The 13,999-nt window shown below is 42.9% G+C and overlaps 1 protein-coding gene across 4 annotated transcripts in view; it reads left to right on the top strand.

Annotated features, from left to right (window-relative positions):
- The first annotated feature begins 364 nt into the window (after positions 1-364).
- The window catches only part of LOC110518808 (FTS and Hook-interacting protein homolog), a 77,130-nt gene continuing 63,495 nt past the window's right edge, over positions 365-13,999 (top strand). For 3 of the 4 annotated variants that reach the window (XR_005051391.1, XM_036975299.1, XM_036975301.1), the window contains exons 1-2: positions 365-582; positions 5,329-5,511. The gene's annotated coding sequence lies outside the window, so the exon portion shown is untranslated. Of the gene's footprint in view, positions 583-678; positions 783-5,328; positions 5,512-13,999 lie in introns of those variants that run through there. The other variant, XM_036975300.1, reaches the window with a different exon arrangement.

Here is a 13,999-nt window from a genome sequence, read left to right as displayed (position 1 = left end):
AGTCAACGTCCTGCAATGAGAGCTAAAGTGAATGTTTCTGAGTAGGTTGATACCCCATTTAATGGGTGCATAATAGGTTAGGCTGTAAAGTGTATAAGTATGCCCCCAATGCAATTCTAAAGTCTGTTACAGCCACAGTGCAATTCCAACAGATGTTTACTTTCAATTTAACTAATTATCATCTTTTGTTATAAATTTGTTTAACAACATTCAGACTTTGTTTCGCATTATCTAGTCCAAATATGGCATGATTCCATTATTTGTATCTGTTTAATCACTTTCAGATGTGGACTTTTCTTTTTTTGAAGGCAAAGCACAAATTCCACAATTGCGGCTAACTAATTCCTTATTGTGTCTAGCATCACACAGGTGGAAGAGGACACGGAGACGCGCTTTCTATCACACAACGTCATCGCGTCCCTTGCGTGTGTGTGCGTGTGAGATAGAGGAATTCGAGAAGGTGGCGAAGAGAGAGAGAGAGAGAGATTGTGAAATCATGAAAACGGTTTGTTGTTGTCTGAAGGAATAACCTATGCGACAAAAAAAATGTATACAATTCAACGGCGATCTTCTTTTGCGTCGGTGAGTAGCTAATTACGTTTTCACAGTGTTGTGTAATTATTATTTTACTGTACACTGGTCGACTGACAGTGGAATATCCTGGATAGTAAACTGATAAATTCGCTTTTCTGTTGGCTAGCTAGCTAGCGAAGTTATCCTGTGGAAATCACTGCTCCTCCGCAGCAGTTTAGCGGTTTTGTTAAATAATGCAAACCCAAACGGTGAGTATTTTGCTGGTTTAATATGACTTTTGTCATTTAGCTTGCTAACGTTATTTAACCACGTTTAGCTAGTTGAGTGTGAACACATCAGTTTTTTTTTTTGCTAACGTTTAAATCGCCGAAGGAGACATAACGTTATATGAGCTAGCTAGATAGACCGTTTTTATTAGCTAAATTAGCGCCTTATTGAAACACATTATTGTGTTATTAGCTAAACACTGCATCAAACATCAGCACTGTGAATACAGTCTGTGACAGAGGGATGTTATGCCAACGACCAGCAGGCAGGCACACTAGTTCCTAAAATATTCCCTTAATGTTACTTTATATTCACTTTGGGAGTTTTGAAATGTGTAGCTAGCACCATTTCCCAGTGATTGTAATTGCTAACGTCAGCAATGCTAATAAACGAAGCTAACTGGCTATTTAGCTTAGCCAATCAATTGCTAGTTAGCTAGCTTGTTGCTGGTTATTTTAGGATTGGGATAAATATTTTCTTCTAAGCTCATATCTATCAAATGTCTAACCTTCTTTATTAATAATTGACGTGCATCATGTCAAGGTTGGCTGAGGATGTTGTAGCTAGTGTTTCTCAAAACTTGTTGAGACACGATCTTCACCTTTTTGACTGTATGATCTACTAGTCTTTCTAGTTAACCTTCATTGTTTTCAGAGTGCAACAGCTTGCATTTTACATTCCTCTCGGTCTACTTCAACACTGGCACAGACCCTGAAATTATTCTGCGAATGATTTATAATTCTTCAGCACATTTTTTAAGTTGGTCATTGAGAACATTTTGAGACATGACCGAACTGTCCAGGTCAATAGGTTCTTTGTTGAGATGGACTTGACACGACAGGCTGAGGAGCAATGGTGGCTGACTTGCCACTCAATCATTTATCACGGAGACGCATCTTCCAGAGAGAGAGAGAGAGACAGAGAGAACCCTATTACCTAAGTTATGTAGTGCACTACTTTTGACCGTCAAAAGTAGTGCGCTATACAGGGGATAGGGTGCCATTTCAGATGCAGGCACAAGAGTTCAACAAACATGACTGGTCGGTTGGCCTCTCATGAGAATCTCTTCCCTACCCTCATATTTTTATCTCTGTCCATTTGTGAGAGTTACGTGGCTTTCACTGAGTCTTTAGGATGTGTGTGTGTGTCTGTGTGTGGGAGGTCTGATAACATCATATATAGACTACCTCTCTGGGAACTGACTCTGCCTCTCTGCCTCAGGCCTGCTGGATCTCAGCAGAATCATATCTAGCCTATTCACCCAGTTTCTCATCTCTTCCTTTCATACACACACCTCATTCTCTCTCTCTTTCTCATATTCTCTCTCTCGACAGAAATACAGACACTCTTGGAGATCCCATAAAGAGCAACAGTAGAACCCAACATAACTACAGATCCCATGAAGAGCAACCGTAGAACCTAACTACAGATCCCATAAAGAGCAGCCTTAGAACCCAACCTATCTAGAGATCCCATAAAGGCCTCTCACTGTGCTAACGTCTAATTTCTGCTCTGACTGTCCGCGTCGACAGAACGAACGGTTTCAAGGTTTGGTTAAGTTTATTTTGGCATTTTATTATGGATCCCCATTAGTTGTTACAAAAGCAGTAGCTACTCTTCCTGGGGTTCCACACAGAACACACCACATGAAACCTAATACAGAACATTAATAGACACGAACAGCTCAAGGACAGAACTACGCACATTTTTAGTTCTGTTCACCTCATAACTGACCTTTGTCTTTCCTTTCTACATCCTTATTGTGTACGTGCAGCCTTAATCTCCCAGTGTTAGAATATGAGCAGGTGGACTTTGAGCTCAACTTACTGACTTTTATAGCACCTGAAGAATGTGACCTGGAAATAAAATCCCCACCGTTTTTGTACATTAGCCGGATACATAGTTCTGCCGTGGCACACCTCCTTTCTTTCCCCACATTTAGCTCAGGGATTGAAAGGCTGACTTCTTTGTTTTGTCAGACATATTGAGCCTTAAGCTTAGCTGCTGTTCAGCTTATAAACCCGCGAACACAAGTTCTGCGATGGGATAGGCCTGTAATGGCTATAAGGTGCTTTGTGGGAGCTCTGCCTATGAGTTGATTATATGACGTTGTACAACAGGCAAGAAAACAGAGGAAACATGACTGAAATGCGCCTGGATTCAACATACCGTAGATTGTTAGCCGTTCGTTAAGGTTTTTGTTAACGTTTGAGTTCGGACTGGCCTTCATTTCCTTCATTCTTGAGGACCCCTTCTACTCTCCCTGATTTATATGACTAAGATTGTGCCTTCGGGCTTCTGGACAACGAAAGAAAGTTGATATGAAAACCAATAGAACAGGAGAGAAATTCTGGTTAATGGAATGAGGAAGAGTCTTAAGTTTTTATGGATGGATTTTTTTTGCAAGGCTACTTTGAAGCAAGGTTAGACCTCGTTATTTTAAGTAAAGTAAAACGCTCAGGTTTCAAACAGTTATGCTTCCTCAAGCTCAGATTGCGCAATGCTGCCTGACAGGTGATATTCCTCTAACTAGGCTCTGTGGCGTGTGATAAGTTAGAAACATGACGACAAACAAATACCCAATTTAATTACACTATGCATGTTAACCTATAGACCAATAAGCATGACTGGGCAATTTTTTGGGGGCTGTTAAGCAAATGTTTTTCTTTTTTTTTCTCTCCCCTTTATTTAACTAGACAGGTCTGTTAAGAACACATTCTTATTTTCAATGACTGCCTACGGGGGAACAGTGGGTAAACTGCCTTGTTGATGGGGCAGAACGACAGATTTTTACCTTGTCAGCTCGGGGATTTGATCTTGCAACCTTTTGGTGACTAGTCCAATGCTCTAACCACTAGGCTACCTGCCGCCTCTACACTCTAACCACTAGGCTACCTACCGCCTCTACACTCTAACCACTAGGCTACCTGCCGCCAAAGGTTAACTATGTTAATTAGCGGTTAACTATTAACATCCCTACTTGTTACCCTCTTTTACATTCCCTGTTTTATTTATGGTACCTTTCACTCCCTTTTTCTCTCCAATTTCATGATATCCAATTGGTAGTTACAGTCTTGTCCCATCACTGCAGCTCCCGTACGGACTCGGGAGAGGCGACGTTCGAGAGCCATGCGTACTCCGAAACATGACGCTTCCAAGCCACACTGCTCGTTGAACCCGGGAAGCCAGCCGCACCAATGTCTTGTTGGAAACACCATACAGCTGGCAACTGAAGTCATCGTGCATTGCGCCCAGCCCGCCACAAGGAGTTGCTACATCTCAATGGGACAAATCCCGGCAGGCCAAAACCCTTCCCCTAACCCGGACAACACTGGGACATTTGTACACTGCCTCACTTGTTCTTATGTCCCCATGTTGTTGATGAGAGATGATACAGTACCCTCTGCCATCCTGAAGAAGCACTCCCACGTGTTGTTGATGAGAGATGATACAGTACCCTCTGCCATCCTGAAGAAGCACTCCCACGTGTTGTTGATGAGAGATGATACAGTACCCTCTGCCATCCTGAAGAAGCACTCCCACGTGTTGTTGATGAGAGATGATACAGTACCCTCTGCCATCCTGAAGAAGCATTCCCACGTTGTCTCTGACTTGACCTGAGCTGTGGTTTTAGCGGTTTGTCCTGCGCTCCGTAAACAACAGTTAACAAAACAGAACACGAGGAGGATTCCAGTCCCCAGTCCACCTGGCTGTGCTGCTGCTTCAGTTTCAACTGTTCTGCCTGCGGCTATGGAATCCTGACCTGTTCACCGGACGTGCTACCTTGTCCCAGACCTGCTGTTTTCAACTCTCTAGAGACAGCAGGAGTGGTAAAGATACTCTTAATGATCGGCTATGTAAAGCCAACTGACATTTACTCCTGAGGTGCTGACTTGCTGCACCCTCGACAACTACTGTGATTATTATTATTTGACCATGCTGGTAATTTATGAACATTTGAACATCATGGCCATGTTCTGTTATAATCTCCACCCGGGACAGCCAGAAGAGGACTGGCCACCCCTCATAGCCTGGTTCCTCTCTAGGTTTCTTCCTAGGTTTTGGCTTTTCTAGGGAGTTTTTCCTTGCCACCGTGCTTCTACACCTGCATTGCTTGCTGTTTGGGGTTTTAGGCTGGGTTTCTGTACAGCACTTTGAGATATCAGCTGATGTACGAACGGCTTTATAAATACATTTGATTTGATTCTGTTCTACTCCAGCCTACAGTCGTTAAACTGGAAGACTTCTGACCTCTTGTTTTGAAACAGCCGGGGCCTATAGTGGTTGTTTAGACTGGTGAGTAATGGCTGGGGCTCCCAGAGGACGGTGTGCCACTGGGATGAAACCGAACACTGCCTGTCGTAGCCCAGCATTCGGAGACAGTGCTGTAACAGTACACCTTCACTGTCACTACTGTCTGTCTGTCTTCACCAGACTAGACCTGTAGTTTAGTATAATACAATGGTTTACCACAGCCTATAACCAAACTCTGTCTCTCCGTCTTTCTCTCTGTGTTTCAATATTCAGTCTCGGGGTAGCAGTTGGGGCTAAGGAAGGCTAAGCTGATTGCTGCTGGCTGGTGACTTCCCTTAGAAGCTGGTGTTGGACTGGAGCAGCCAGCTATGGCCATGAGCCAGAAGTCCCTCTTCCTTCTGTGGACCAGAGCCAACATGGAGGTTTAGACCAGACAGACGCCGAGCAAGTGTTCAGGTAAGATGGTGTTTTTTTACAGGACCTCTCTCTCGCTCTCTCTCTGTACACGTGATGTAAGCAAACAAAACCGCAATGAATCGTAGTGACTCTCTGAGGTGCTACAAAACGTACTTTATCTCCCAGCAGCCTCTGTTCTCGTCTTGAGCCAAGTATAGCAGTGCGTTGTCGTGATTGAATTGTTTTGAGGAAATGTTCAAGACACTGCTTCTGTGAAGAATGATGGTAGCTGGTAAAGAATGTAGACTGATGCTGGTGTAGCAGATCATGCTGCCTGTGGTAGCCCATCCTTAATATGTTCACTTTCAGTCTCTTTTTAACTTTTTGCTGTAGGTCGGAGCATCTCAAATGCCTCTGAACTGTAGCCTAATAGGTTTTAGGAGAACAGTATAGGGAATTTAAACTTTTCTTGGACAGTGTACTCGCAAATTTTTCCCCCAACATCGGACACTCTAGCGGTTAGAGGAATAAATCACCTCGAGCTCAACATTTTTAAATGGACTGTAAAATATTGGTACGTTTTGCGACTAAAGACACCCTTCCAGCTAGCTGACCACCGATATACATGGCTATTTATGTAAGTTAGGTTTTGAAAGTTAATTTTTAAACATTTTTAATTTATTTATATATATATATATATATACACACATTTTGTGGGACACTCTGTATATTGTAAAATTAGACCACACATCATTTTAATATACAACTTTTTCCTCTGAAATATAGATAACGGATTTCAGGCAAGTACATTTTTTATTTTTTTTACTCTAAGGCTAGCCAACTATCTAGTAAACACTTCGGATATAAGGTTGTATTTAAAAATATACATATAATTTAACAAATATATCTTGTAATTGATCAAAATAGTACGATGGCCAATAACTATATTGTATGTATATATGTATGCCGATAATGCGTGACTTTTTTTGTTGTAGGGGTAAACTGCTTATCAAAAAGCTGATAGTAGTATTTCCACTGAAATGTCAAACATGCTAATTGCTAACATTAGCTAACATTTTTATGACACCAATAATCACAAATCCATTGATGGCTTGATCACAAGATAACACTTGTTGAAGGTAATATATATATATATATATATATATATATATTTTTTTTTAAACGCTGTTGATAACGCTATGCCGATAATACGGGGTGCTAAGGTTTGTTATCCTCATCTCATTCTGAGGTGAGTGGTACCACCACTACATTTTCAGTTCGTCTGGGCCTGGGAACAGAGCTGGAAAGACAGCAGGAGGATACTGCTGCTTCTCTCTCTTTCTCAAGCTGTTCTCTCCCTCTACTTTGTCTTCCTCCTCTTAGCAGAGACACAAACTCACATTTTAACAGCTTTACGTAGTTAGACAAACAGTGGTTGTGTGTGTGGGGGGGGGGGATTGTTGGGTTCAGTCAGAGCTCCTTTGAAGGGACGCACCCAGCGACAGATGATGTCATTGGAACTTCGGACCAGGCCGGGCCCCATCTCAGGCTGGCTCTTGGAAGGAAACTGTCACAGGATGTTCCAGGGAAGTTTTTTGGGGGGGAAAGGCATGACCGGGTGGGGCAGGGAGCATTTACCAGCTCTGTTTTTGTTGTTTGAGTCTGTCTGCTGTTAGCTCTTTGACTGACCATTTCAGAAGTTACGTAAGAGATGCCCTGTGTCCTACTAATACTTTTGCTTTGTGGTCTGTCTTTTTTCTTTTGACATGATAAACAAAGTTAGAGAAGAAATCCTGTTTTTAAATTGTGGACGCGGAAGGTTAATGTTATTCTATGTTACATGCTATTCCATGTTCGGATTCCAGGTTGTCTGAAATCAGTACTTTCCATCTCCGTAGCGTTGTAACCTTGTTTTTGTGCCTAAAGGACAGAGCTGGCTGACGTAATGTGCAGTGAACATGCTGTGATAAATCACAAGCCCTGCTGAAATGGTTGTTGCCTCGGAATGTGGGGGGGGCGGCGTTTTGCTGTCGTCTAGGTTTTGGGGGCGGGGTCAAACGTTGTCCTATCGTGATATACCGTGCTATCGCTAATTTCCTTTCTGTAATATGAAGTGTTGACGGAGTGAACGACGAGTGGTAAAACTCACTTTAACATGTATTGCTGGTGAGTGCCTGAGGCGATAGTCATTTGGTTCAGTCAGGAAAACCATCCTGTAATCTAGTCATGGCTCATCCTATAATGACTGCCTAATGTACACACACACCTTTTCTATTCATATACTGTCTATACACACCATTCATATACACAGTGAGTCACGTGACTGTGACCTCCTTACTTCATTTGCACACGCTGTATATAGATTTTTCTATTGTGTTATTGACTGTACGTTTGTTTACTCCATGAGTTTGTTTTTGACGCTTTGCTTTATCTTGGCCAGGTTGCAGTTGTAATTGAGAACTTGTTCTTAACTGGCCTCCCTGGTTAAATAAAGGTGTTCTCAACTAGCCTACCTGGTTAAATAAAGGTGTTCTCAACTAGCCTACCTGGTTAAATAAAGGTGTTCTCAACTAGCCTACCTGGTTAAATAAAGGTGAAATAAATAAATATAAAGCAGGCAGACAGGCATCGAGGCATCCAGTTACTGTTTGATTGAAAGTTAGAATGGGCAGAACGAGTGACCTAAGGAACTCTGAGCGTGGTGTGATCATCGGGGCCAGGCGCACTGTTTCCAGTACCTCAGAAACGGCCGGCCTCTTGGGCTTTTCACACGCGACGTTAGAACGAGTGACCTAAGGAACTTTGAACGTGGTGTGATCATCGGGGCTAGAATTTTCAATTTGTTTGTCTTCCAGAGATTTGAGACTGGGACAGCGGTTCACCTTCCAGCAGGACAGTGGCCCTAAGCAAACTGCTAAAGCAACACTCGAGTGGTTTAAGGGGAAACATTTTGAATGGCCAGACCTCAGTCCAATTGAGATTCTGTGGTTGACTTGAAGATTGCTGTACACCAGCGTAACCCATCCAACTTGAAGGAGCTGGAGCAGTTTTGCCTTGAAGAATGGGCAAAAATCCTAGTGGCTAGATGTGCCAAGTTTATAGAGACACCCCAAGATACTTGCAGCTGTAATTGCTGCAAAAGGTGCCTCTAGTAATTATTGACTTTGGTTGGGGGTGAATAGTTATGTACGTTCAAGTTTTCTGTTTTTGTCTTTATTTCCTGTTTGTTCCACAGTATAAATAAATACATATTTTTCAAAGTGGTAGGCATGTTGTGTAAATCAAATGATTACAAACGCCTCAAAAATCAGATTTAATTCCAGGTTGAAAGGCAGCAAAGCAGGAAAAATGCCAAGGGGGTGAATACTTTCGCAAGCCACTGTATCATGTGGTTAATCAAAATTCTCGGTATGCCATCCCCGCATCCTCCACAATGGTTTAGTCCACTGAGACAGCCGTGAATCAGACCAGTGTCTCATGTGCCAACAAAAATAGGTGTATATTTTAGACTGCTCAATTAAAAAAAAAAATGGGTCGATCAACAGTCCATCGAGCAATCGACTAAATGGGGTCAGTCCTACTATAGTGTATGTACTATTTAGGCACCTGTACTGAGCCATAAGGGAGACTTGGCATCTACCACCCCACTATCAGATTAGAGCCATAAGGGAGGCTAAACATCTACCACCCCACTACCACTATCAGATTAGAGCCATAAGGGAGGCTGGACATCTACCACCCCACTACCACTATCAGATTAGAGCCATAAGGGAGGCTAGACATCTACCACCCTACAACCACTATCAGATTAGATCCATAAGGGAAACTAGACATCTACCACCCCACTACCACTATCAGATTAGATCCATAAGGGAGACTGGACATCTACCACCCTACAACCACTATCAGATTAGATCCATAAGGGAAACTAGACATCTACCACCCCACTACCACTATCAGATTAGATCCATAAGGGAGACTGGACATCTACCACCCTACAACCACTATCAGATTAGATCCATAAGGGAAACTAGACATCTACCACCCCACTACCACTATCAGATTAGATCCATAAGGGAAACTAGACATCTACCACCCCACTACCACTATCAGATTAGATCCATAAGGGAAACTAGACATCTACCACCCCACTACCACTATCAGATTAGATCCATAAGGGAGACTGGACATCTACCACCCCACTACCACTATCAGATTAGATCCATAAGGGAAACTAGACATCTACCACCCCACTACCACTATCAGATTAGATCCATAAGGGAGACTGGACATCTACCACCCTACAACCACTATCAGATTAGATCCATAAGGGAAACTAGACATCTACCACCCCACTACCACTATCAGATTAGATCCATAAGGGAGACTGGACATCTACCACCCTACAACCACTATCAGATTAGATCCATAAGGGAAACTAGACATCTACCACCCCACTACCACTATCAGATTAGATCCATAAGGGAAACTAGACATCTACCACCCCACTACCACTATCAGATTAGATCCATAAGGGAGACTGGACATCTACCACCCTACAACCACTATCAGATTAGATCCATAAGGGAAACTAGACATCTACCACCCCACTACCACTATCAGATTAGATCCATAAGGGAGACTGGACATCTACCACCCTACAACCACTATCAGATTAGATCCATAAGGGAAACTAGACATCTACCACCCCACTACCACTATCAGATTAGATCCATAAGGGAAACTAGACATCTACCACCCCACTACCACTATCAGATTAGATCCATAAGGGAAACTAGACATCTACCACCCCACTACCACTATCAGATTAGATCCATAAGGGAAACTAGACATCTACCACCCCACTACCACTATCAGATTAGATCCATAAGGGAAACTAGACATCTACCACCCCACTACCACTATCAGATTAGATCCATAAGGGAAACTAGACATCTACCACCCCACTACCACTATCAGATTAGATCCATAAGGGAAACTAGACATCTACCACCCCACTACCACTATCAGATTAGATCCATAAGGGAAACTAGACATCTACCACCCCACTACCACTATCAGATTAGATCCATAAGGGAAACTAGACATCTACCACCCCACTACCACTATCAGATTAGATCCATAAGGGAGACTGGACATCTACCACCCCACTACCACTATCAGATTAGATCCATAAGGGAAACTAGACATCTACCACCCCACTACCACTATCAGATTAGATCCATAAGGGAAACTAGACATCTACCACCCCACTACCACTATCAGATTAGATCCATAAGGGAGACTGGACATCTACCACCCCACTACCACTATCAGATTAGATCCATAAGGGAAACTAGACATCTACCACCCCACTACCACTATCAGATTAGATCCATAAGGGAAACTAGACATCTACCACCCCACTACCACTATCAGATTAGATCCATAAGGGAAACTAGACATCTACCACCCCACTACCACTATCAGATTAGATCCATAAGGGAAACTAGACATCTACCACCCCACTACCACTATCAGATTAGATCCATAAGGGAAACTAGACATCTACCACCCCACTACCACTATCAGATTAGATCCATAAGGGAAACTAGACATCTACCACCCCACTACCACTATCAGATTAGATCCATAAGGGAAACTAGACATCTACCACCCCACTACCACTATCAGATTAGATCCATAAGGGAAACTAGACATCTACCACCCTACAACCACTATCAGATTAGATCCATAAGGGAAACTAGACATCTACCACCCCACTACCACTATCAGATTAGATCCATAAGGGAAACTAGACATCTACCACCCCACTACCACTATCAGATTAGATCCATAAGGGAAACTAGACATCTACCACCCCACTACCACTATCAGATTAGATCCATAAGGGAAACTAGACATCTACCACCCCACTACCACTATCAGATTAGATCCATAAGGGAAACTAGACATCTACCACCCCACTACCACTATCAGATTAGATCCATAAGGGAGACTGGACATCTACCACCCCACTACCACTATCAGATTAGATCCATAAGGGAGACTAGACATCTACCACCCCACTACCACTATCAGATTAGATCCATAAGGGAAACTAGACATCTACCACCCCACTACCACTATCAGATTAGATCCATAAGGGAGACTAGACATCTACCACCCCACTACCACTATCAGATTAGATCCATAAGGGAAACTAGACATCTACCACCCCACTACCACTATCAGATTAGATCCATAAGGGAAACTAGACATCTACCACCCCACTACCACTATCAGATTAGATCCATAAGGGAAACTAGACATCTACCACCCCACTACCACTATCAGATTAGATCCATAAGGGAGACTAGACATCTACCACCCCACTACCACTATCAGATTAGATCCATAAGGGAAACTAGACATCTACCACCCCACTACCACTATCAGATTAGATCCATAAGGGAGACTGGACATCTACCACCCTACAACCACTATCAGATTAGATCCATAAGGGAAACTAGACATCTACCACCCCACTACCACTATCAGATTAGATCCATAAGGGAGACTGGACATCTACCACCCTACAACCACTATCAGATTAGATCCATAAGGGAAACTAGACATCTACCACCCCACTACCACTATCAGATTAGATCCATAAGGGAAACTAGACATCTACCACCCCACTACCACTATCAGATTAGATCCATAAGGGAGACTAGACATCTACCACCCCACTACCACTATCAGATTAGATCCATAAGGGAAACTAGACATCTACCACCCCACTACCACTATCAGATTAGATCCATAAGGGAAACTAGACATCTACCACCCCACTACCACTATCAGATTAGATCCATAAGGGAAACTAGACATCTACCACCCCACTACCACTATCAGATTAGATCCATAAGGGAGACTAGACATCTACCACCCCACTACCACTATCAGATTAGATCCATAAGGGAAACTAGACATCTACCACCCCACTACCACTATCAGATTAGATCCATAAGGGAGACTGGACATCTACCACCCTACAACCACTATCAGATTAGATCCATAAGGGAAACTAGACATCTACCACCCCACTACCACTATCAGATTAGATCCATAAGGGAAACTAGACATCTACCACCCCACTACCACTATCAGATTAGATCCATAAGGGAAACTAGACATCTACCACCCTACAACCACTATCAGATTAGATCCATAAGGGAAACTAGACATCTACCACCCCACTACCACTATCAGATTAGATCCATAAGGGAAACTAGACATCTACCACCCCACTACCACTATCAGATTAGATCCATAAGGGAAACTAGACATCTACCACCCCACTACCACTATCAGATTAGATCCATAAGGGAAACTAGACATCTACCACCCCACTACCACTATCAGATTAGATCCATAAGGGAAACTAGACATCTACCACCCCACTACCACTATCAGATTAGATCCATAAGGGAAACTAGACATCTACCACCCCACAACCACTATCAGATTAGATCCATAAGGGAAACTAGACATCTACCACCCCACTACCACTATCAGATTAGATCCATAAGGGAGACTAGACATCTACCACCCCACTACCACTATCAGATTAGATCCATAAGGGAGACTAGACATCTACCACCCCACTACCACTATCAGATTAGATCCATAAGGGAAACTAGACATCTACCACCCCACTACCACTATCAGATTAGATCCATAAGGGAAACTAGACATCTACCACCCCACTACCACTATCAGATTAGATCCATAAGGGAAACTAGACATCTACCACCCTACAACCACTATCAGATTAGATCCATAAGGGAAACTAGACATCTACCACCCTACAACCACTATCAGATTAGATCCATAAGGGAAACTAGACATCTACCACCCCACTACCACTATCAGATTAGATCCATAAGGGAAACTAGACATCTACCACCCCACTACCACTATCAGATTAGATCCATAAGGGAAACTAGACATCTACCACCCCACTACCACTATCAGATTAGATCCATAAGGGAAACTAGACATCTACCACCCCACTACCACTATCAGATTAGATCCATAAGGGAAACTAGACATCTACCACCCCACTACCACTATCAGATTAGATCCATAAGGGAGACTAGACATCTACCACCCCACTACCACTATCAGATTAGATCCATAAGGGAGACTAGACATCTACCACCCCACTACCACTATCAGATTAGATCCATAAGGGAAACTAGACATCTACCACCCCACTACCACTATCAGATTAGATCCATAAGGGAGACTAGACATCTACCACCCCACTACCACTATCAGATTAGATCCATAAGGGAGACTAGACATCTACCACCCCACTACCACTATCAGATTAGATCCATAAGGGAAACTAGACATCTACCACCCCACTACCACTATCAGATTAGATCCATAAGGGAGACTAGACATCTACCACCCCACTACCACTATCAGATTAGATCCATAAGGGAGACTAGACATCTACCACCCCACTACCACTATC

Source organism: Oncorhynchus mykiss, chromosome 3, assembly GCF_013265735.2.
Source record: "Oncorhynchus mykiss isolate Arlee chromosome 3, USDA_OmykA_1.1, whole genome shotgun sequence".
Classification (NCBI taxonomy): Eukaryota; Metazoa; Chordata; class Actinopteri; order Salmoniformes; family Salmonidae; genus Oncorhynchus; species Oncorhynchus mykiss.
The sequence above is the reverse complement of the archived record's forward strand: the minus strand, read 5'-3'. Positions and strand labels throughout refer to the sequence as shown.